This window comes from Anas acuta, chromosome W, assembly GCF_963932015.1.
Source record: "Anas acuta chromosome W, bAnaAcu1.1, whole genome shotgun sequence".
NCBI classification, from domain to species: Eukaryota; Metazoa; Chordata; class Aves; order Anseriformes; family Anatidae; genus Anas; species Anas acuta.
The window spans coordinates 27,403,837-27,425,652 of record NC_089016.1 but is presented as its reverse complement, the minus strand read 5'-3'; the positions used below and the strand labels follow the sequence as shown (position 1 = coordinate 27,425,652).

At 47.1% G+C, this 21,816-nt stretch overlaps 1 protein-coding gene and 1 long non-coding RNA gene across 3 annotated transcripts in view; one reads left to right on the top strand and one right to left on the bottom strand.

Annotated features, from left to right (window-relative positions):
- Positions 1–21,816, bottom strand: part of LOC137846711 (uncharacterized) — a 420,446-nt gene that overhangs the window by 145,757 nt on the left and 252,873 nt on the right. The gene's annotated exons all lie outside the window — the stretch shown is intronic.
- LOC137846739 (uncharacterized) lies at positions 1,078–21,194 on the top strand. 2 transcript variants are annotated; one of them, XR_011090621.1, is made up of 3 exons: positions 1,078–1,286; positions 9,508–10,128; positions 19,956–21,194. It is a non-coding gene; the product is annotated as an uncharacterized lncRNA (long non-coding RNA). The 2 variants fall into 2 exon arrangements; XR_011090622.1 differs by having other exon boundaries at positions 1,080–1,286; positions 10,009–10,128.

Here is a 21,816-nt window from a genome sequence, read left to right as displayed (position 1 = left end):
GAGTCAGGTCGGGACTAATGCCATCTTGAACCTGAATAAAGGTAAGCAAAGATTTTGATTTTTTTATGAGCTCCCTTGCCAGCTGCAGCACTGTATTTTGCCCGTAATTCTGCGTGCGAAGATCCGAACAAAGACGACGGAGTCTTAAGTGTTTAAGGAGTATACTGTTCGGTTGGGTGGGATTCGGTTGCCTGTGTGTGTAAGAGTGTGACTGAGACGGAACTTAGTTCCAAAGCGAGTGTGGAGGTCTTCTAACCGCGGTTCCAGTCTCCCGTGAGGGACTTGGCCGGTGAAGGACCAAAGCGATTCCTATAGGATTCGTGGGTGGGTGATAGGTCCTAAACCCCCTGCAAGACACTCTTACTAAGGTAACCAAGGGCTGTGGGAATTGCCATAGTAAAATTCCTAGATGGGTCAGACAGAATTGAAGACCAAGGACCAGAAGAAAGGGAGCAAATTACCAGGCATACCACCAGAAAGTCCATTAGGAATAACGATTAGAAACTGGAACAATAGGGGCCCCAGAAAATGAAGGAGTAAAATTAAAAATGGTCCGGTATTATATGATAGAATGACCAAAAGAACCTTTAAGACCCCATGTATTTTGGACGATATTTGGGTCCACGGAGGACTGGGTCTGTCAGGCTTTGAACATTAATGTTAATAGTAGAATACCCGTGGATCCGGAAGAGAGCAAGTATGCTGCAGCTGAAACATGGAATTAGAAATTAGAGAGCGATTGATTAAGAATGAATATGTGCTACATTTGCAATGTACTGTGCCTGTGCTGCGCTTAGACCTCCAGATAACAGGAACCCCTCGGACCCCGAGAACCAGATCAAAACAACCTCATGGTTCGGACTTTAACCAAGGGGTCTGAGATAAGGAGGACTGTTCACAAAGGGACAGGTTATGCATATGTATAGGTGTATTGGGAAACTTCATGTATATGTAACTCTTTACTGGATATAACCAAAGCAAGTTACTGGATATAACCAAAGCAAGTTGCCACGTCAGGCATGAACGACTTTGGTGGGGCTACTCTCCCCGCCCCCCCGCCACCCAGCGCTGAGTAAACATACCTACTTTACACTCTTACTGATTGTGGAGTCAGCTTTCTGTGAGTCATTTTGGTGAGCCAGGCAGGAGACACTCTGCTCGGCTGCAGGATTGGCTGCGGAGCGGACGCCCCTAGGTGCACCCTGAGTGTTTTGCTTGGAGGGGACGCCACTCTCAGCCGCTCACTGCAGGAGCAGACAAAGACCTCCTGAAGCTGTGGACAAACGGTATGTTTTCAGCTGCTGGAGGGATACTAACCGGAGTGTTAATAATTGTATGTCTTATTCTTAAATTTCCAGGTATTTTGTGTTGAAAGTATTTGTGTAAGTGGAAGGGTTTGAAACAAAGTGGAATAAGTCACTCCACGAAGAACACAGTCAGAGACAATACTTGTTTGGTTGGTTATCATTCTAAATTATATTCTTGTGGTATGAATGAGATGTGCTAGAGGCCTCGCTGTGTGCTTGAGCGATTGTGCTGTGTGAGTGAGACGCAGCATTGCTGTGACGCGAGTGCGGAGTTCCGATCCGCAGTTCCGTATTCTTCGCGAGGGGAGTGGGCAGAGACGAACTAAGTGCGTGACAGACGGAAAAGAAGGGCTGTTTTATCCAAGTTTTGATTGGTGGTGCCTAATATATGGGCCTGGCGGTGTATTCCCCTGTGCCGCTTGGGGGAGGAGGTGGAAGAGGGCGGATGGGGGGAAGGTGCTTTTGGTTTCTTTCCTTTGTTTCTCATTTCTCTAGCCTGTTAGGCAATAAATCTTACTATCTCCCTACTCTGAGTCTGTTTTGTATGTCACGATAATTGTTGAGCGATCTCCCTGTCCTTATCTCAACCCTTGAGCCCTTTGTATCATGTTTTCTCCCCCTTTCCCTTTGAGGAATGGGAGTTAGAGAACAGTTGTGGTGGAGATCGGCTGCCCACCCGAGTAAAACCACTACACCTTGCCGGTGTATTTAGGAATTCCATTATCATGACAGTTAGGAGAGGTCATCTTGATGAAAGCAAAGCACTTTCAAAATCTGTAAAGAGAAATACATTTTGATTGTATACTTGTGAGAAACACTCCGTAGCCACTAACTTAGGCTCAGGCGAGGATCTCAGCGAAGTAGTAACTTATTTGCGATTGCGATGGCGGGCGCCCCACAAGCAGGAGAGAGCGCTTCTACTAGTTCCAAAACACAGTTTATATACCTTTTGATGGCAGGACCCTCCCCTGTTTCCCCACTGAGTGGGTAATCCAGGTTCACAATCTGTCTGATGCTTCACAAACAATGCATGGCCTTCAGTTGCCGGCCTGTTAAATTTCAAATTTCTTTTGACATTTTTACTGCTTGAAGTGGTAATGTTTCTTCACTTATCTGACTTGACTTGACACCGTGATTTTCACCTAATTGTCCTAAGGAGACTGGTTGTCTGCATTTTACTAGGTCGCCTGCTAAGCTTTCTTATCACTGTAAGCATATCTCAGTACCACATTCCCTCCTTCTAAACAATGTAACTCTGCAAAAACAACATTTCTATTCCCACATACTGAAATGAAATGTGTAGAAATTTATGCTATGTAAGGCAGCTTAAATTACATATTTTCTTTTGATTTATATTTATCATGTAAACATACTTGTACCGTAATATGTTTAGAGAGTGGTTCATCTTTAGAGAGTCGTGCATATAATTAGTTAAGATGCAAATTTGTCTCAATTAGGTGTTAAAACATGTTTTGAAGATCTATGCCTATGGATTAACAGTGTAGCAGTGGAAGAAATACTGTCTACCTGTTTATCTTCTAGAAAATTTTAACTAAATTAGGTTACTTTTTTAGGACTCATATTGTGGTCAGCTGTTTTGTAAAATAGCAAGTCATATACCATTTAGTCATATATAATTTCAGGGGTGTACTCAGGGGCGCACTCTTCTCATCCTAATCCAGAACATAGCATTCTACCAGATACTAGTACGAAAATTAACTCTCTCCTAACTGAAACCAGGACACTTTGTCTAATGTTATAGGGTTATTCTAGAAGAATAACTTCTGTCATGCCACTTCCATGCCTACTGAACTTCCTTGTTTTTTGTCTTTTGTGAGTCTCTTCTCCCTCTGCCCTTCTCCCAAGACTGAAGTCTTGGACTGAAGTCTTGGGAGAAGGGTGCCTGAAGACTGGAGGATAGCCAATGTCACTCTGGTCTTCAAAAAGGGCAAGAAGGAGGATCTGGGAAACTACAGGCCAGTCAGTCTTACCTCTGTCCCTGGAAAGGTGTTGGAATAGCTTGTTTTGGATGCTATCTCCAAACAATTGGAAGAGAAGAAGGTTATGAGGAGTAGTCAGCATGGATTCACCAAGGGGAAGTTGTGCTTGACCAACCTCATTGCCTTCTATGATGGCATCACCAGCTGGGTAGATGGGTGAGCAGTGGATGTCATCTACCTTGACTTTAGCAAGGCTTTCGATACTGTCTCCCATGACATCCTGCTAGCAAAGCTGAGAAAGTGTGGGATAGAGGAGTGGACAGTGAGGTGGGTTGAGAACTGTCTCACTGGCCAAGCTCAGAGGGTGGTGATAAGTGGCACAGAGTCCAGCTGGAGACCTGTGACTAGCGGTGTTCCCCAGGGGTCGGTGCTGGGTCTGGTCTTGCTCAACATCTTCATCGACGACCTTGATGAGGGAATAGTGTCCACCCTCAGCAAGTACGCTGATGACACAAAGCTGGGAGGAGTGGCTGACATGCCAGAAGGCTGTGCTGCCATTCAGCGAGACCTGGACCAGCTGGAGAGCTGGTCAGGAAGAAACCAAATGAGGTTTAACAAGAGCAAGTGTAGAGTCCTGCACCTGGGAAGGAACAACCCGAAGTATCAGTACAGGCTGGGGGACGACCTGCTGGAGAGGAGCTCTGAGGAGAAGGACCTGGGGGTCCTGGTGGACAACAGGTTGACTATGAGCCAGCACTGTGCCCTTGTGGCCAAGAAGGCCAATGGGATCCTGGCATGTATTAAAGGGAGTGTGGCCAGCAGGTCAAGGGAGGTGATCCTCCCCCTCTACTCTGCCCTGGGTAGGCCTCACCTGGGGTACTGTGTCCAGTTCTGGGCTCCTCAGTACAAAAAAGACAGGGATCTCCTGGAAAGAGTCCAGCGGAGGGCCACAAAGATGATACGGGGCCTGGAGCATCTTCCTTATGAGGAAAGGCTGAGAGACCTGGGTCTGTTCAGCCTGGAGAAGAGAAGACTGAGAGGGGATCTCATCAATGTGAATAAATACCTGAGGTGTGGGAGACAGAGGGATTTGTCCAACCTCTTTTCAGTGGTTTGTGGGGACAGGACAAGGAGTAATGGCCACAAGATAGAGTCCAGGAAGTTCCATAACAACATGCGAAAGAACTTCTTCACAGTGAGGGTGATGGAGCACTGGAACAGGCTGCCCAGGGAGGTTGTGGAGTCTCCTTCTCTGGAGATATTCAAGGCCTGTCTGGATGCCTATCTGGGCAACCTGGGCTCTGGAGTATCAGAGCACCATGCTGGAGCAGAAAGGGAGACAGGGCTTGATTTTCCACTGTGTAGGTAAAAACATGATGGATATATGCATTTTCTTCCCGTGTAGCAGTATACTATTTGGTCATCAGAGCCACAGCAGAAAACACAATCAAACCAGATATGCACTATTAATTGAAGCACTCTCTCCAGCTGGGACAGGATTGGTCACACCACTTTTAGGAGAACAACTGAAAGGGATCAGCTCCTACTTTGCCAGATACAATCTCCCCAGATGGTGGGCTCAGCTCGCTGTGGCTGGGAGTCAGGTACAGCAGCAACTGCATGAGAGCAGCAGGAGGAACACAGCACGTAGAGCCAGCAATAATCCAAAACAAACCCAGCTTGTCCCCATGCTGTCTTGGGGATCAGTGAGCCTGGCTGGGGGGGGTCTCTGCAGGCAGTCCCCCCTGTTGCTGCAGGATGGTGGGACACGATGACAAGGCGCTTCTTCCCGACAGGAGCTGGCTCAGGGATTCCTCCAGCTGCCAATCACCTGCCTATCCTCAGGGACAGTGGTGCCAGGGTGCTTGTCTCCCTCCCTGAGCATGTGGGCAGGAGAGACTAGTGAGGGCTGTGGGCTGCTAGCAGTGCAAGAGCCAGATTGCTAATGAAAGCCCCAGTGTAAATACAGATGCACTCTGGAGAGGACTATGGCAGAAATGTGGCTCATGTTACAGAGAGCTATTTAGAGCAAGCTCAGAAAGAAGCCAGTGTGATGGGACTGTGCCGCTGACTCCACCGCCTGCCCACTCCCGCAGTGGAGTGGGAGGGCAGCTGCCAGCCATGGGGACACCCAGCTCCATGCTCCCTCGCAGCTCCTACAACTCCAGGCACAGCAACTGCTAGCAGGAATGCAGACCTATGCGGTTTTCCACCCTGTGCCCAACATTAGATACTCCATCCCCACACCTCCTCTGATGCATGCTGCTCCAGCAGCCCATCACGGCTGGGAAGAAAAGCATTGTTCCACTGTGTGTGTGAGACCAGCTCATGGGACAGCAGTACACCCTCACTGTCCATCTCCCCATACACAGGGGCTCCCCGGTCACTGGGATTTACCATCTTTCTCCATTTCACTGCCTCTGGCACCTCCTGCTAGGATTCTTCTTTTCCCTTCCATTTCAGGGTAATTTATCAACTGGATTGAAACTTGGACCAGATAAGGAAGATGGGAAGTATAGGAATTAGCTCAGCAAAGAAGCAACGTGTCAAAGGGTTTTGGGGCTTTTCTTTTTTGTCCCCACAGCTGGAACCAGCAGTAGAGGGGTTCAGCATGTTTCAACTACCACCCACTAAACTAGCACTGAAAGACCTCAGCAAGAGGCTGCAAAGGAACTGTTTCAGGGTGCATACCTAAATGGGCACAGACTATTTTCAGTACGCCTGATGCCAGACAGGCATACAGCTCACATCAGTGGCCTCTGGATGCCACCAGTGACAAAGAACAGGGAGTCCATAGAGTTTGGTAGCAACTGATGTGTATACTCTAGAGGCTCGGGAGATCCCTGAAAAAATACCATCTAGCCTCAAAAGAAAAAGGCTGAAAAAGCTGACTTAGGTCAATCACACTGGTAAATACTGTTAACCTAGCTTCAAGGAGAGCACAAGGACCCCAGTGTAACAGGTCTATGCCTTGGTGATGCCTACTAGCATGGCCCATCTAGCTAGGCATTAAGCCAGCCCCAAATGCTCCCTATTGATGAGAACGGCCTGGCTGCATTACCTGTTGCCCCTGTTCCCAGAAAACTGGGGAAGGACCGTTGGGGTTAAAACTCCTTGTTTTGCGCCTCCTGATATCCCTTCCCCAGGCTACAGTGAGTAAGGTGCTTTGTGCTTTTCCCTTCCATGGTGCAGAGAGTCTTCACCACTGCACAGCCCAGCTATGCTTGGGATGGGATACTCTCCCAGCTCTGGGATGCTCTTGCTCAAAAATAAAGGGAAAACTTCCCAATGTAGTAACAGTAAATCTGGTGTCAGGTGCCAGTCCCCAGGTCTGTCTGAAACAAAATGCAGCCAGGACTGGTTCTCCAAGGACCTGTTCATCAATAGGGGCACTCATTGCATTCAGTGTAGTCTTTAACATTCCATTGTATCACTTAATTTTCCCAGAGGCTGGTGCATGATAGGGGATGTGATACACCCACTCAATACCATGTTCTTTGGCCCAAGTGTCTATAATGTTGTTTCGGAAATGAGTCTGGAAGAAACAAAGTTGTGTTTTTGCAGTAGAGAACTAATTTTCTGTATTCAAAGGTAGTTGTGTAATGTGAGAAACTAAGTTGTGTTTTTGTGGTAGTGAACTAATTTTCTGTATTCCAAGGTATTTGTGTAGTCATAAGAAGTACCTTCTCTTGAGGCAGTCTATGCCAAGGATGCACAGAGCCTCTGGGCCAGTCACAATACAGTGCTTTTGCCAGTCAGCCCAAAGGGGGCGAGAACCAGGAATTCAACACTTTCAAAATATACAGGTAGATTTAAAAGCAGGAGCTTGGGTGCCTCTCCCAGCTGTGTCCAGACCATCTGCCAGTCAGGAATGCAGTGCATCAGCTGAGGACTGGAGGAGAGCTGTCAAGGCAGTGGAAGGGCTGGGGCTGCACCATGCTGGAATTCCAGCAATGTGCATACACCTGTCCTCGTGCACCAGGAATGAATCCTCCCTGTCCCAGACCAGGCTGAATCACTGGAAATACCAAAGCAATGATGAAGTCATGTTCCCTGAGCAAGGAACTGGAGCCAGATATAGATGCACGGAGAAGCATGCTAAAAAGGGACTCGATGTACAGGCTGGAAACTCTGGCAGACAGGCACCCCAGGAATTTGTCTCATTTAAAAACAGCTTGAGGCTGCCAAGAGGCTTTTTTCTCTCTCTCTCTGCAGGGAGCAGGGATCTGGGCAACACTGCAGGGGCTTTAAACTCTTTATCTGGCCCACTGAAAGAGGCACAAACTTTAGAGTGCATATATTTGTATTCATCTCTTTACAAGAATAAGGCAGAATTAAAATTATGACTCAGTTCCACATCCAGCATTCCCCAAATCTCCATCTTGCTGTGATGCCAGACTCCATTGACCATTATTGCCTGGTTGCTTTTGCTAAAGCCTCAGCCAGCTTCCACAGAACCAAAACATTGGTTTGGTAAGTTTTCAGTGGGGTGAGCAGCAAATAACTAGATGTTCCTAGAAGTAGCATCTCAGGCATTCTGCCATCAGAAAATAGACTTTTCAAGGCAGTGCATTTCCAGCCCTTTACAGTTCTCAGTGGAGGGAGACTGGAGATATTTATTACTGAGACTGTGGAGGAAATTACAACACAGAGCTTGGAAAAGATGGAGGAATACACAAGCCTGCTCTTTGCCCTTTCTGTATGGCTAGACTTTTGGATGGATAAAACAAACACCCAGCACTATATGAAGAAGAGGCTCAAAGAATCCAGATTTTGTTCCATCAGGACATAAATCGTATCCTAACCAGAAGCCCAGGGGAGCAGAGATAGGAGCAGACAGCCAACGCCTTGCTCCTCTCCTAGCTGGGCAGCAATGGCTGGCCGAGTTGGTGTGCTCTCTGCATTGCTCATGGCTTGGCTCTGGGCAGCGGTGGGCCCCTTTGGAGCCAGCTGAAACTGGCCCTTATCTAACCTGGGGCAGCTGCTGGATTCTTCTCACAGGGGCTACCACTGCAGCCCCCTCTGCTACCAGAACCTTGCCATATGAACCCAATACACTGAGGCAGGCAGCTAGGTCATTACTTGCCTGTAAAGTATCAAGGCTTAAATTAAGTAATAAAACCCTAAATGTGTTGGTGTTAGAAGGGACTGGGATAACTGTACCACTTTTTGGGGACACCAAACTGAGACTAGGGATAGAATGATCACTGGGCAATTATTGTATGTACCCGAAGCAGGGACTAACTTGTTGGGAAAGGATTTGATAATGAAATGTGGCATTCAAATAGTAAATCGTTAGGCTGGAATAACAGTATTATTAATGGGGTGCTCTCAGACCCTGGGAGCAAAGATATATTTGCCTTTGAGTGGAAAGACCCTGAAATGGGGTGGAAGGAGCAACACAGATGGATAATTTTACCTCGGGGGTTTACAGGGCCACCAATTTATTTGGGCAAGTTCTAGAACAAATTTTGGAACAATTCCAACCTCCAAAGGAGGTGTTACTGTTACAGTATGTGGATGATCTTTTATTGTCAGGACAGGAGAAAACAGTTGTGAAGGAAGCCACTAACAAGCTATTCAACTTTCTGGGAAAACAGGGCATGAAAGGATTGGAAAATCACAGAATCACAGAATCACAGAATTTCTAGGTTGGAAGAGACCTCAAGATCATCGAGTCCAACCTCTGACCTAACACGAACAGTCCCCACTAAACCATATCCCTAAGCTCTACATCTAAATGTCTTTTAAAGACTTCCAGGGATGGTGACTCCACCACCTCCCTGGGCAGCCTGTTCCAATGTCTAACAACCCTTTCAGTAAAGAAGTTCTTCCTAACATCTAACCTAAAACTCCCCTGGCGCAAATTAAGCCCATTCCCCCTCGTCCTGTCACCAGGCACGTGGGAGAACAGACCAACCCACACCTCACTACAGCCTCCTTTAAGGTATCTGTAGAGAGCAATAAGGTCGCCCCTGAACCTCCTCTTCTCCAGGCTGAACAAGCCCAGCTCCCTCAGCCGCTCCTCGTAGGACTTGTTCTCCAGGCCCCTCACCAGCTTCGTCACCCTTCTCTGGACCCGCTCAAGCACCTCGATGTCCTTCTTGTAGCGAGGGGCCCCAAACTGAACACAGTACTCGAGGTGCGGCATTTTTAGGTATTTTTAAGGGTATTTTTAATCTCTGCTTGGGCAGATGTCTCCCTCCATCGTCTTCGTGCACACCATACAACTTGGCTTCTCTGTCCCCCTTTCTCATCAGGATGTGGCTCAAGGCAGCTGGACACTCAGTCCTGCTACTGTCCCCTCAGAGCCTGTGCTGCCCCATCTCAGTGGGATACCCCACCGTGGCCTGATGTGGGGAGCTGTGGAGCTTCGCATGTTGTTGCAGAAAGAATGGCCGAAAACACGACAGACACCAGTATGGTCACATCATGCTCTCCCTTTATTACCTGAATAGCCTGACTTTTATAGCAAACTTAACAAGGGCGGATAGTGTCTCACACAAGATTATTGGTCAAAAGCACTCAGACAAACAACTGCAAGAAAACAACCCCACCTGCAAGAAAACAACCCCCTTGTGATTAGCAGTCACATAGATCTCATCCTTGAAGCCAGCTGCTGGCAACAATATTTTTTAAATTCCTCAACTGGGAGATATGGGATCATTATCATGGGAACTTCTCGTAGTTGTCCTGGTAGCTTGGTTTGCTCAGCTGCAGCAAGTCATGGCCTCCTTGCTGTTTCAAAAATCCCTCAACAGGAAGATACCACCGTCAGGGGAGATACCATCCCGAGGGAATACACCATCCCGAGGACCTCCTGACCCCTGGGATCAGTCGACAGGCTGAGCCTCTCTTCCCCCCCATCTGGACGCCTTTGGGTGAGATTTGAACACTTGGTTACACTGTGTGTCTCCACGGAAACTTAGAAATCTCTCTAGAGTCTTTGTGCCTTTTTAACACATTAATTTCCAGGCTGTGCACCTGTGCGTTTCATGCATGCTAGTTTGCTTTTGCAGACAGTAACTATCGCTGGCAATCCAAAGAACCTGTGTACCTGTTGCTGTAATTATTGTTCCTAGCCATGATAGTTCTCATTGAACGCGACTAGAGTAAGGGCGGTTATACGTTATTGGTGAATCCATGACCGTGGTAGTTCAGTGCTCTGAATCTGACCAGACCCATAATGGTTAATGCGTTATTGATGAATCTGTGATTGTTAAAGTTCAGTACCCTGAATCCATCCGGACCCGTAATGGTTAATCGGCTACACCCCTTAACGCAACATGAATGAATTTGAAAAAGCTATTGTAAATATCTCAAAATACAAAAATATTGTAAATATATTGAAGATCTAGAAAATAAGTTAGATAAGTTTGCAAAAATAGTACTCTAGAATCAAATAGTATTAGATTTATTAATAACCTCATAAGGAGGAGCGTGCACTGTAATACTAGTTGCTGTATATATGTAGAACAAATGGGATGAATTTGACTGATCTCAAAAATATCTGGGGAAAAAAAACCAAACACAACAAGATCCTACACAGAGTAGCTCAAGATGACACTTCCTGGGGATTTAGAAACATTTGGGAGAAACTAATTTTGTGATTACCTGAATAGAATTGGCTCAAACAAATATTTGTTGGTATTGTAATAATAATGTCAGTGTATATCTATCATCCCCCATGACATCTGAAGAAGAATATTGCACCTTAATGTTGGAAAAAATCAAGAGTGCAGCATGTGAAGATGAGCCAAAACAACAATAAGAGTAAGAAAAGAAGAGGGGGGAATTGTGAGAAATTAAGTTGTGTTTTTGCAGTAAAGAACTAATTTTCTGTATTCCAATGTAGTTCTGTAGTCATAACAAGGAGAAATGCTAAGTAGATAAGTGGACAGTAGAAGGACTCACTGTTCCAAAATAAGGTAGAAGCTTGAGATAAAACAGAATGAGCAGTGTGAGAACAGGAAAACAAAGATCACAAATTCTTAAAACATAAGAAAGGAGAAATTAAAGGGTTGAAAAACAAGAAAAATTGTACATATATGGTATAGAGGTGCGTCGAGTAGCTTCTGAACCTGTAGTACTCAGCCAATGAGGAAACAGGGGAGGTGATCAGGTGTCAGGTAATAGGGAACGATTTGTTATGATTTGTTTAATAAAGTTATGTTTTGATTTGTTTAATAAAATGTACTCCTGATTGACAGGACACCTGCCATTGCAGTCGCGAATAAAATAGCTTCACAGAAGTTCCTGTCTGAAGAAAATTATTTGACATTTTTCTCACAGTTCCCATTGTCTGACTCAATTCTTTCTGGGGTTCCATGTCGCCATAGTACTTGATTTTCAAGGCCCAGGATAGTGTTCCAGGCGGTGGCATGAGGCACAGGATATGTTTCCATCCATCCGGTGGTTGCTTCCACCATTGTAAGTACATGGCACTTGCCGTTTTGAGGGTTTGAGGGAGTGTGGTGTAATCAATCTGCCAGGACTCTCCATATTTATATTTCAGCCATCGTCCTCCATACCAAAGAGGCTTTGACCTTTTGGCTTGCTTGATTGCAGCATGTTTCACAGTCATGAATAACCTGTGCTATAGTGTCCATGGTAAGGTCCACCCCTCGATCATGAGCCCATCTGTATGTTGCATCTCTACCTTGATGGCCTGAGGTGTCACGGGCCCATCGGGCTATAAATAATTCACCTTTATGTTGCCAGTCCAGGTCCACCTGAGCCACTTCAATCTTAGCAGCCTGATCCACCTGCTGGTTGTTTTGATGTCCTTCAGTAGCCCGATTCTTGGGCACATGAGCATCTACGTGGCGTACCTTTACAGCCAGGTTCTCTACTCGGGCAGCAATATTTTGCCACAATGCAGCAGCCCAGATGGGTTTGCCCCTGCGCTGCCAGTTGCTTTGCTTCCATTGCTGTAACCACCCCCACAGGGCATTTGCTAACATCCATGAATCAGTACAGAGATAGAGAACTGGCCATTTTTTTTCGTTCAGCAATGTCTAAAGCCAGCTGAATGGCCTTCACTTCTGCAAACTGACTCGATTCACCTTCTCCCTCAGCAGCTTCTGCAACTCGTCATGTAGGACTCCATACAGCAGCCTTCCATCTCCGATGCTTCCCCACAATATGACAGGACCCATCAGTGAACAGGGCATATTTCTTTTCATTCTCTGGTAACTGGTTCTACAGCGAGGCTTCTTCAGCACGACCCACCTCCTCCTCTGATGATATCCCAAAGTATTTGCCTTCTGGCCAGTCCATGATCACTTCCAATATTCCTGGGCGACTGGGGTTTCCTATTCGAGCCCGCTGAGTAATCAGTGCAACCCACTTGCTCCATGTAGCATCAGTTGCATGATGTGTAGAGGGGACCCTTCCTTTGAACATCCAGCCTAGTACCAGCAGTCGGGGTGCCAGGAAGAGCTGTGCTTCAGTACCGACCACTTCCGAAGCAGATCAAAATCCTTCATATGCTGCCAATATCTCCTTTTCGGTTGGAGTATAGCGGGCCTCAGATCCTCTTTTTCCCCGACTCCAAAACCCAAGGTTTCCCCAGGTTTTTTCTGCCAGAGGCTCCAGGTGTGGCCATTCTCCCCGGCTGCGGTGTAGAGCGGGTTTACAATCGGACTGTAATTTGGAATGTGCATTCTCCAAAACCCCACGACACCAAGTTTGTGTTTCTTTTTTGCTAGTTGGTGGAGACATAGCTATTTTTTTGTTGATCACATCCATTGGGATTTGCCGACGTCCATCTTGCCATTTTATTCCTAAAAATTGGATCTCTCGAGCAGGTTTGACTTTATTTTCTTTTATGTCAAAACCGGCTTTCAGAAGGATTTGGACTATTTTCTTTCCTTTCTTGAAAGTTTCCTCTGCTGTGTCACCCCACGTAATAATGTCATTGATGTACTGCAGGTGTTCAGGAGCTTCCCCCTGCTCCAGCACAGACTGGATCAGTCCTTGGCAAATGGTAGGGCTGTGTTTCCACCCCTGGGGCAGCCGATTCCCAGTATATTGGACTCCCCTCCAAGTGAAAGCAAACTGTGGCCTGCACTCTGCTGCTAGAGGGATGGAGAAAAATGCATTAGCAAAATCGATTGTGGGGTACCATTTGGCTGCCTTCGATTCAAGTTCGTACTGGAGTTCCAGCATGTCCGGCACTGCAGCACTCAGTGGTGGCATGACTTCGTTCAGGCCACGATAGTCCACTGTTAGTCTCCACTCGCCATTAGACTTTCGCACTGGCCATATGGGACTATTGAAAGGTGAATGGGTCTTGCTGATCACTCCTTGGCTCTCCAATTGACGAATTAGCTTATGGATGGGAATCAGGGAGTCTCGGTTGGTGCAATATTGCTGCCGGTGCACAGTTTTGGTAGTAATTGACACCTGCTGTTCTTCGACCTTCTGCAGCCCCACAACAGAAGGGTCCTCCAAGAGACCAGGCAAGGTAGTCAACTGTTTAATGCCCTCTGTCTTTAAGGCAGCTATGCCAAAAGCCCACCGGTACCCTTTTGGGTCCTTGAAATACCCTCTCCTGATGTAGTCTATGCCTAGGATGCACGGAGCATCCGGGCCAGTCACAGTACGGTGCTTTTGCCACTCAGTCCCAGTCAGTCTCACTTCAGCCTCCAATACAGTTAACTGCTGAGATCCCCCGTCACTCCACAAATACAGATGGGCTCTGGCCCTTTATAGCTTGATGGCATTAGAGTATACTGTGCACCGGTGTCTACTAAAGCCTTATACTTCTGTGCCTCTGATGTGCCAGGCCATCAAATCCACACAGTCCAATAAACTCGATTGTCCCTTTCCTCCCCCTGGCTGGAGGCAGGGCCCCCCTAATCCTGGTCTGAATCTTCAGTTGTGTGTCTGGAGGACTGCCCGCAGTTGGAGCAGCAAGTTTTTCTGAGACCCCCTTTTTTCCGACTGTTTTTCCTTGCAACGCATGTACCTGTGCCTCTAGGGTCGCGGTAGATTTTCCATCCCATTTTCTCATGTCTTCTCCATAGTCACGTAGGTAAAACCACAGGGTATGTACCCACCATATCGTCTTCCTTGTGCGGATGAACTCTTACCCCGATAGCTGAGACACTGGTTTGTACAGGTGGGGATTAAGATAGATTCTCTTTTAGTTGGTGGACCTCTTGAGAATGTTTTTCCACAGCCGAGACGCAGGCCTGTAGGGAAGACGAGAGACTTTCTTCGTACTGCCAGAGTTGTTTAGCCACTTCATCCACTGTGGGTTCCTTGTGTTCTTTCCAGGCCATTACTGCCAATGAGCTGGCATATGATGATGATGCACTCCGTACAAACTTCCGCCACATGGGTCGTGTACACCTGACTTCATCTGGATCTTTGGATGTTTGTCTGAGGTCTGGATCCTCATAAATCACTTCCCGTATGGCTAATTCCCTTAGGTACTGGATTCCCTTCTCCATAGTGGCCCACTTGCCTGGTAGACATACAAGTTCTTCGTTGAAGTGATACCTTTCCCTCACAGCTGACAGGAGACACCTCCAGAGGCTGTGAGATTGTGCTCCATCTGCAATTGCTTTGTCAATGCCTGCATCTCTAGCAAGGGATCCCAGCCTCCTGGCTTCTCTGCCCTCTAATTCCATACAATTGGCTCCAGTGTCCCAGCCCTGGAGCAGCCAGGTGACAAGCTGCTCACTTATACACTTTTTTCGCACATCTCGTAGCTCACGCTGGTATAGGTTTCAGCTAGATACTGCTGTTTTTGCAACATCTTCATCTTCATCCTCCTGCTCCTCTGATGGCCCGGCCTCGTCTTCTCTATACCTAGACCTAGCAGAAGATTCTCTGCATTCTAAACGATCTTACTCTCTATACCATTTTTTCACCTTGGTTACGGGTGCAACTGACACTGGTACAGTTTGTTTTCATGGATCAGGCTTGGGGCCCTTTTTAGGTCTTGGAGTGGCCGCCAGGTCTGTCACTGGGATTATGTTGTCATTGAGTGCAGTTCGGTAAGCATAGGCCAAGCCCCAGCATGTTACAGTGATTTCTGTATGTCTGGTACTGCTAGGGTGATGACACACCTTTTTCAAGCATTCTACCAGTTTTTTAGGATTTTTCAGTTGTTCGGGGGTAAATTTCCAAAACGCTGGAGGTGCCCACTGCTCTAGATGCCTGCCCATATCCTCCCACTCTCCCTGCCACTCATAACTAGCCTGCCTCAGGACAGATCTCTGGATGACACTCTTAAGTATTTGTTTAACCATAGACAAAACCTGAAGTGCATTCAGGAGACATAACAATAAGAACATGCTGGTCTGAACATCCCAAGGATAATCAAAGTTTTGGAAAGCTACCATAATTCGCCGGGAGGAGGAGAAAGGGAGAGTGAAAAAACATCTTCCCCTGACCCCTCCATAGATTGGCTCTCTGAAGAAAAAGCATGAAAGGTGTAATTATTAATAGTTTCTGAGGTAGGGTTCCCAAAGTATGGAGTTGATGACAATGCTGAGTACAAATACCAGATAAGTCTCATGGCTGGTAATTTTATCGTATCGTAAGCCAGTGTTACACAGTACAACAAAATAATAACCCTGTACCAACCCCCAGAAGTGATAAGCAACATGACAGGGAACACATACAATAAATAATGTGCTATATAACTCAATTCGTAAAACAGGCACGTCAGACTTGAGATCATAAAGAGAGACAGTTTATTAGAACAGGAAATAAAATAAAATAATAATAATAATATGTACAAAACAAGTGATGCACAATACAATTGCTCACCACCTGCTGACCGATGCCCAGCCTATCCCCGAGCAGCCGGCCCCCCCACCCTGGCTAGCCACCCCTATATATTGTTTAGCATGATGTCAGATGGTATGGAATACCCCTTTGGCCAGTTTGGGTCAGCTGTCCTGGGTCTGTCCCCTCCCAGCTCCTGATGCACCCCCAGCCTGCCCGCTGGCAGGACAGAGCAAGAAGCTGAAAAGTCCTTGTCTTAGTGTAAGCACTGCTCTGCAACAATTAAAACATCAGTGTGTTATCAACATTCTAATCCAAAACATAGCACCCTACCAGCTACTAGGAGGATTGGCTATCCTCCAGTCTTCAGGCACCTCTCCTGTTTTCCAAGACCTTTCAAAGGTGATAGAAAGTGGTTCGGCAATCACCTCTGCCAGTTCCCTCAGCACATGTGGATGCATCCCTTTTCGGCCCATGGATTTGTGTGTGTTGATCCATGCACTGATTTGTGTTCATAAGGGCTTTATCTGCATCTGCTGATGTTTCAGCCACCGTGAACATGCTGGAGTGAGGGAGCTGTCATTTCTCCTAGCAAAGGCAAGTTCCCGGCCTCAGCCCCCTGCCCAGGATCCACCTCTATCCCTGTTTCAGTGCTCTGGACTGGGTTCCTGAAGTGGTTGTGGTACAGGACTCAAAAGAAGGGTATGGAGCCATTTTGACCAAGCTTGATCCAGGAGTGCTGCTGACTGTAGCTGCAGCTCAGCTGTAGTTTGTTTTTTTTTTTTTTTTCCAAAGCTAGCCTGCTGCTGTCCTACTTTTTATAATTCACACAGAAGTAGAGATTTATTTTTTTTCTCTGGCTGGCACTGTGAAGGACCATCCTCTCTCCTGTGGCTCCCAGCTTGAAGGGAAGTGGTTCTCATCCCCCCGTCTCCCTGCCCAGCTGCTCGTGCTGGATGGAGCTTGCTGCGCTGAGCCTTTCTGCAAAGGGCCAAGCCCTCTGCCATACTTGGGGGCTATAAATGGACCTGGCCTCTTCCACGCCCTCCCAGCACCACAAGATGTTGCGGGAAATTGGAGCAGGGCCAGGCTTCCTCTTAATTAGGAAAACAAACCTTCCTAACACTGCCTTGTGATAGGACCTCTGTAAGTTTTGGCTTCAGGGGCAGCTGTCTGTGCCCCCAGGAAGGCAATGTTGCAGAGCTGCAGGTCTGTGCTGTGAGTGCGGGTGGTCCCCAACTTGCATGCCAAGCTGGGGCAGACCTGGAAGTGCTGTCACCGGTGACCACCTCATGCATGGCACCAAAGATGTCCGTCTGATCCGAGTGCTGTGTCCCGAGGGAAGGCCAATGGTATTGCTGCTGACTGCATCCTGCTTTCATATCCATATTAGGTACTTAATAAAAGAAGCCTGACTTTTTGCACAAATCCCTGTTTGCCTCCCTTAGCTTTGGGATTTATGACAGAGATCCTGGGATCTTTGAGCCTTACATCTCTCTTGAGAAGTGGGGAGGATCAGCACTGTCTTGTTCAGCAGGCACTGGGACCAGGAGTGTGCAGACCAAGGTGACACAGGGATTCAGTAGCTGCCCTGAATTTTAAACTGAAGTCTTTTGTGTCAGTTTGAGCAGAGCGCTACCCCTGTCAGGCCATTCATTCCATGCAGAATACAGGTCTGTATTTAGAAAACTAATTTGTAGTCTCATGTTTAAGAAACAGAATCTGAAAGTCTCCCAGTTATGTGCTTCAGAGGCTGCTAGGCCAGGTCCCTGTCTGGTGGCCTTTCACTGAGCAATGGTTTTGCATCCTTCTGGCTTGGCAATACCTAGAGGCTTCCTTACCTGCTGGCTATTGAGTCCTCAACAACCTGCAGGCCGTGGTTAAGGGAACATTTAATATTCAAAAGGTGTGAGCCTGGTTTGTGGTTTCCAACACCTGTAGTTCTGCTTCTGGTTCAGTTTTTGCTGAGGCAGCAGATGCTGTCTGACACTTTTGGCTGTTCAGGGTGCCTGGCTTCTTGTTTTTGCCACTCCATCAAGCTGCTGTGGCAAGGGTATCTCTGTGGAATAAATGAAATGAAGTTATTGTATGTAGATGTAGCTGCCTGATGTTGTTTCCTGTGAGTAGCTCTGCTGAAGCTGGGCCAGGCATCAGATCCTGTGGGTTTGCCAGCTCATCTTGGAACACTTCAGGGGAAACTTGGATGGGAGGAGTTTTTCTGCTTGCTCTTGTTATAAATGACTGAGTCCCAAATAGGGTTACAATCAAAATTTACAATTTATTAAAGGAATAGAGGTAAGCAAACAGCACTGGGTGCGCCGGGAGTCTCTGCTCCACCAAGATGCACACAAGTTACATCAGGCGGATGGTTTTTATGCTCCTAGGCTAATACATATTCATCACCACTTTTGGAAAAGGCAGGGTTATTATAATTAGTTTCCTGGGACCTGAACCATCCCACAGATGCATGCGTATGTCTGGTGGTCCCTCCGGGGGTTGTTCGTACTGAAGGCTCGTAGTCTTCCTCCCAGGCTTTGTCCTTCGGTCGTTCTTCACCTTCCCCCCTCTCCTTATTTAGTAGTCTCTGGGCAGGATGTCAGAAAGTTGTGTCTCGTGCAATAGTCAGCAGTTATCTCAAAAAACTCCCCCCTATTCTCTTATCTCCCAGATCCAAGTCTCAAGGTTTACCCTTCAAACCCTCTATCAACACGAACTGGGGGAGGTGAGTCGAGTCAGTATGCAGAAGTGAAAGCTATACAACTGGCCCTAGAAATTGTTGAAAGAGAAAAGTGGCCGGTACTGTATCTCTACACTGACTCATGGATGGTGGCAAATGCACTGTGGGGGTGTCTGCGACAATGGAAACAGAACAACTGGCAGCGCAGAGGTAAACCTATCTGGGCTGCTACCCTGTGGCAAGATATTGCTGCCCGGGTAGAAAACCTGGCTGTAAAGGTACGTCATGTAGATGCCCATATGCCTAAGAATCGTGCCACCGAAGAACATCAGAACAATGAAGAAGTAGATCGAGCTTCAAAAATTGAAATAGCTAAGGTGGACCTGGACTGGGGATGTAAGGGTGAGCTGTTTGTAGCTCGATGGGCCCATGAAACATCAGGACATTTGGGGAGGGATGCCACATACAGATGGGCTCGTGATCGAGGGGTGGACCTGACCATTGAGGCCATCACACAGGTTACCCATGAATGTGAGACCTGTGCTGTAATCAAACGAGCCATGAGGGTAAAGTCTCCCTGGAATAGGGGGAGATGGCTTGGCTTTCGTTATGGTGAGGCCTGGCAGATTGACTACATCGAACCACTTCCACAAACACGCCAAGGTAAACGTTACATACTCACCATGGTAGAAGCAACTACTTGGTGGCTGGAAACATATCCAGTAAACCATGCCACGGCCCGAAACACTATCTTGGGCCTGGAAAGACAAGTGCTGTGGCGACATGGTACACCAGAAAGAATTGAGTCCGACAATGGGAGTCACTTCTGAAATAATTTGGTCACTTCCTGGGCCAAGAGACATGGCATTGAATGGGTGTATCACATCCCTTATCACCCACAAGCCTCTGGGAAGGTTGAGAGGTACAATGGACTGTTAAAAACTATGCTGCGAGCATTGGGTGCTGGGACATGGAAACATTGGGATATAAATCTACCAGAGGCCACTTGCCTAGTTAACAACAGGGGGTCTGAAAGCCATCCTGGTCCTGCTAAAACAAAACCCCTACATACTGTGGGAGAAGCTAAAGTCCCTGTAGTGCATGTGGGGAAGTGGATGGGGAAGGCAGTGTGGGTTGCCCCTGCCGTGGGAAAAGGCAAACCCACTCGTGGGATTGTCTTTGCCCAAGGACCAGGGTATACTTGGTGGGTAATGCAGAAAGATGGGGATATCAAGTGTGTGTCTCAAGGAGATTTAACACTGGGAGAAAATTAATCTGTCATCCAAGTTATGTGTTGTAGGAGGACACTGCAGAACCAATGACAGGTCAACTTTGCAAGGAACCGGGCAAGTCCAACAGTGATGTGAGCTAAACTGGTGCTGGTGTCAAGAAAACCAACTTCGCCTGCCCTGAGTGACCACTTTGACAGATGAAGCTGAAACCATCAACAGTTTTTATGAACATTTTGGGAAAAGACCTATAGAATAAAGAGAAGTACAGACATATAAATGCCTAAATGGACAGAAAACAATGGTGATGAGAACATCTATATACTAAACTGTACCTGATTGTGACACAAATGCTATGGAATAAGGGGTGGAAGTTGTGTTGGGTCTGTCTGAGCTGGAGTCACCTTTTCCCTGCAGCAGCCCGCACAGTGCTGTGCTCTGCACTCGTAGCTGGAACAGCACTGATATCACTCCAGTGTTGTGTCTATTGCTGCGTAGTGCTTGCACAGCATCAGGACTCCTAAGCCCCCAAGAGCCAGCAGGCTGGGGGTGGGCAAGTGATGGGGAGGGGACATTGCCGGGGCAGCTGTCCTAAACCAACCAAAGGGATATTCCATAACACCTGATGTCACACTCAGCAATAAAAGGGGGGGCTCTCGTGGGGGAGGGGGCTGTTCCTCCTGAACAACCGCTACGCGTTTTGAGGCCCTGCTTCCCAGGACGTGGCCGAACACCGCTCGTTGATGGGAAGTAGAGAATAATTTTTCTCTCTCTCTGTGCTTCCGCATGGACTGATTGTTTCTTTTGTATGTTTTTCCTTCCCATTCCCTTTCCCTTTAATTAAACCTTTCTCATCTCAAACCTCGAGTTCTCTGTGTTGTATTTTCTCCCCCTTCCTTCTGAGGAGAGGGGGAGTGAGAGAGCGGTTGTGGTGGTGCTCGGCTGCCCACCTGAGTAAAACCACCACAGTCCTTTTTGGCGCCCAACGTGGGGCTCGAGGGTTGAGATAACAATAGCATTGATTGAAGTATTTACAACTAACATATTGATAGTCATAATGCTCGGTTTTCTGGCAATACTTTTCTGTGTGGATATGTTGTATGTAGCCTACTCTCTGTTTTCTTTTTTCCTTTACATCCGATCGGAGAAAGTGTTGAAGTCTGTGCTTGTTTTTTTTATCGTGTTGTGCTGTAACATACTGGCCTTCAGTTTTGTTTGGTATTCAGGCCCGGCATTGTTATCCTCGTGGTCTCCTGGAGCTTATCTTACTGAAAATATTAAGAATTACAGCGCCTTCTTTTTTGCCCCTAGCAGTCTATCAGTGAATAATATCGGGAGTGGTGCCTTCTACTTTTCTCCCTGTGGGCTAATTACAGCAGCCTTTCAGTATCTTGGATACCCTTGGTCAGATATTATCCTCCTATTACTAGGTCTAGTGTTTGTCTTCTTCCCCAAGGTAAAGCAATTTATTAAGAATATTATCCAAGGACCTGTCCCCAGACAAAGTTGTGGATGGCAAGGTGTGTGGGGGGATTTGGGCAGGTACCTATCACGGTTTTCTCCTCCAATGGTTCTAAATTTCACCCCTGAACAAGTACAAAATCCAAGAAAACTGGTACAATGTTTGAAAGACGTATGCCCTGACCCTGGCAATACTAGAGAACTCCACCAGCTTGCTGCATTCTGCTGGGGTCTGGCTTACGCCTATCAGATGTCAATTAACATTGCCCAGCACCCTCAAGGGGATAGGGAGGTTCTTGAATTTGATTATGAGACAGCACACACTGTGACCACCCCAGAGGACCGACCATCTATGGTATCAGTCGCCCCTGTAGTAAAGACGAAACAGTGGAAACGGAGATCAGGTCGTTTAGTAAGGGAAGAAGCTCCGCCTACAGATGAGGGAGAAGAAGAAAAGG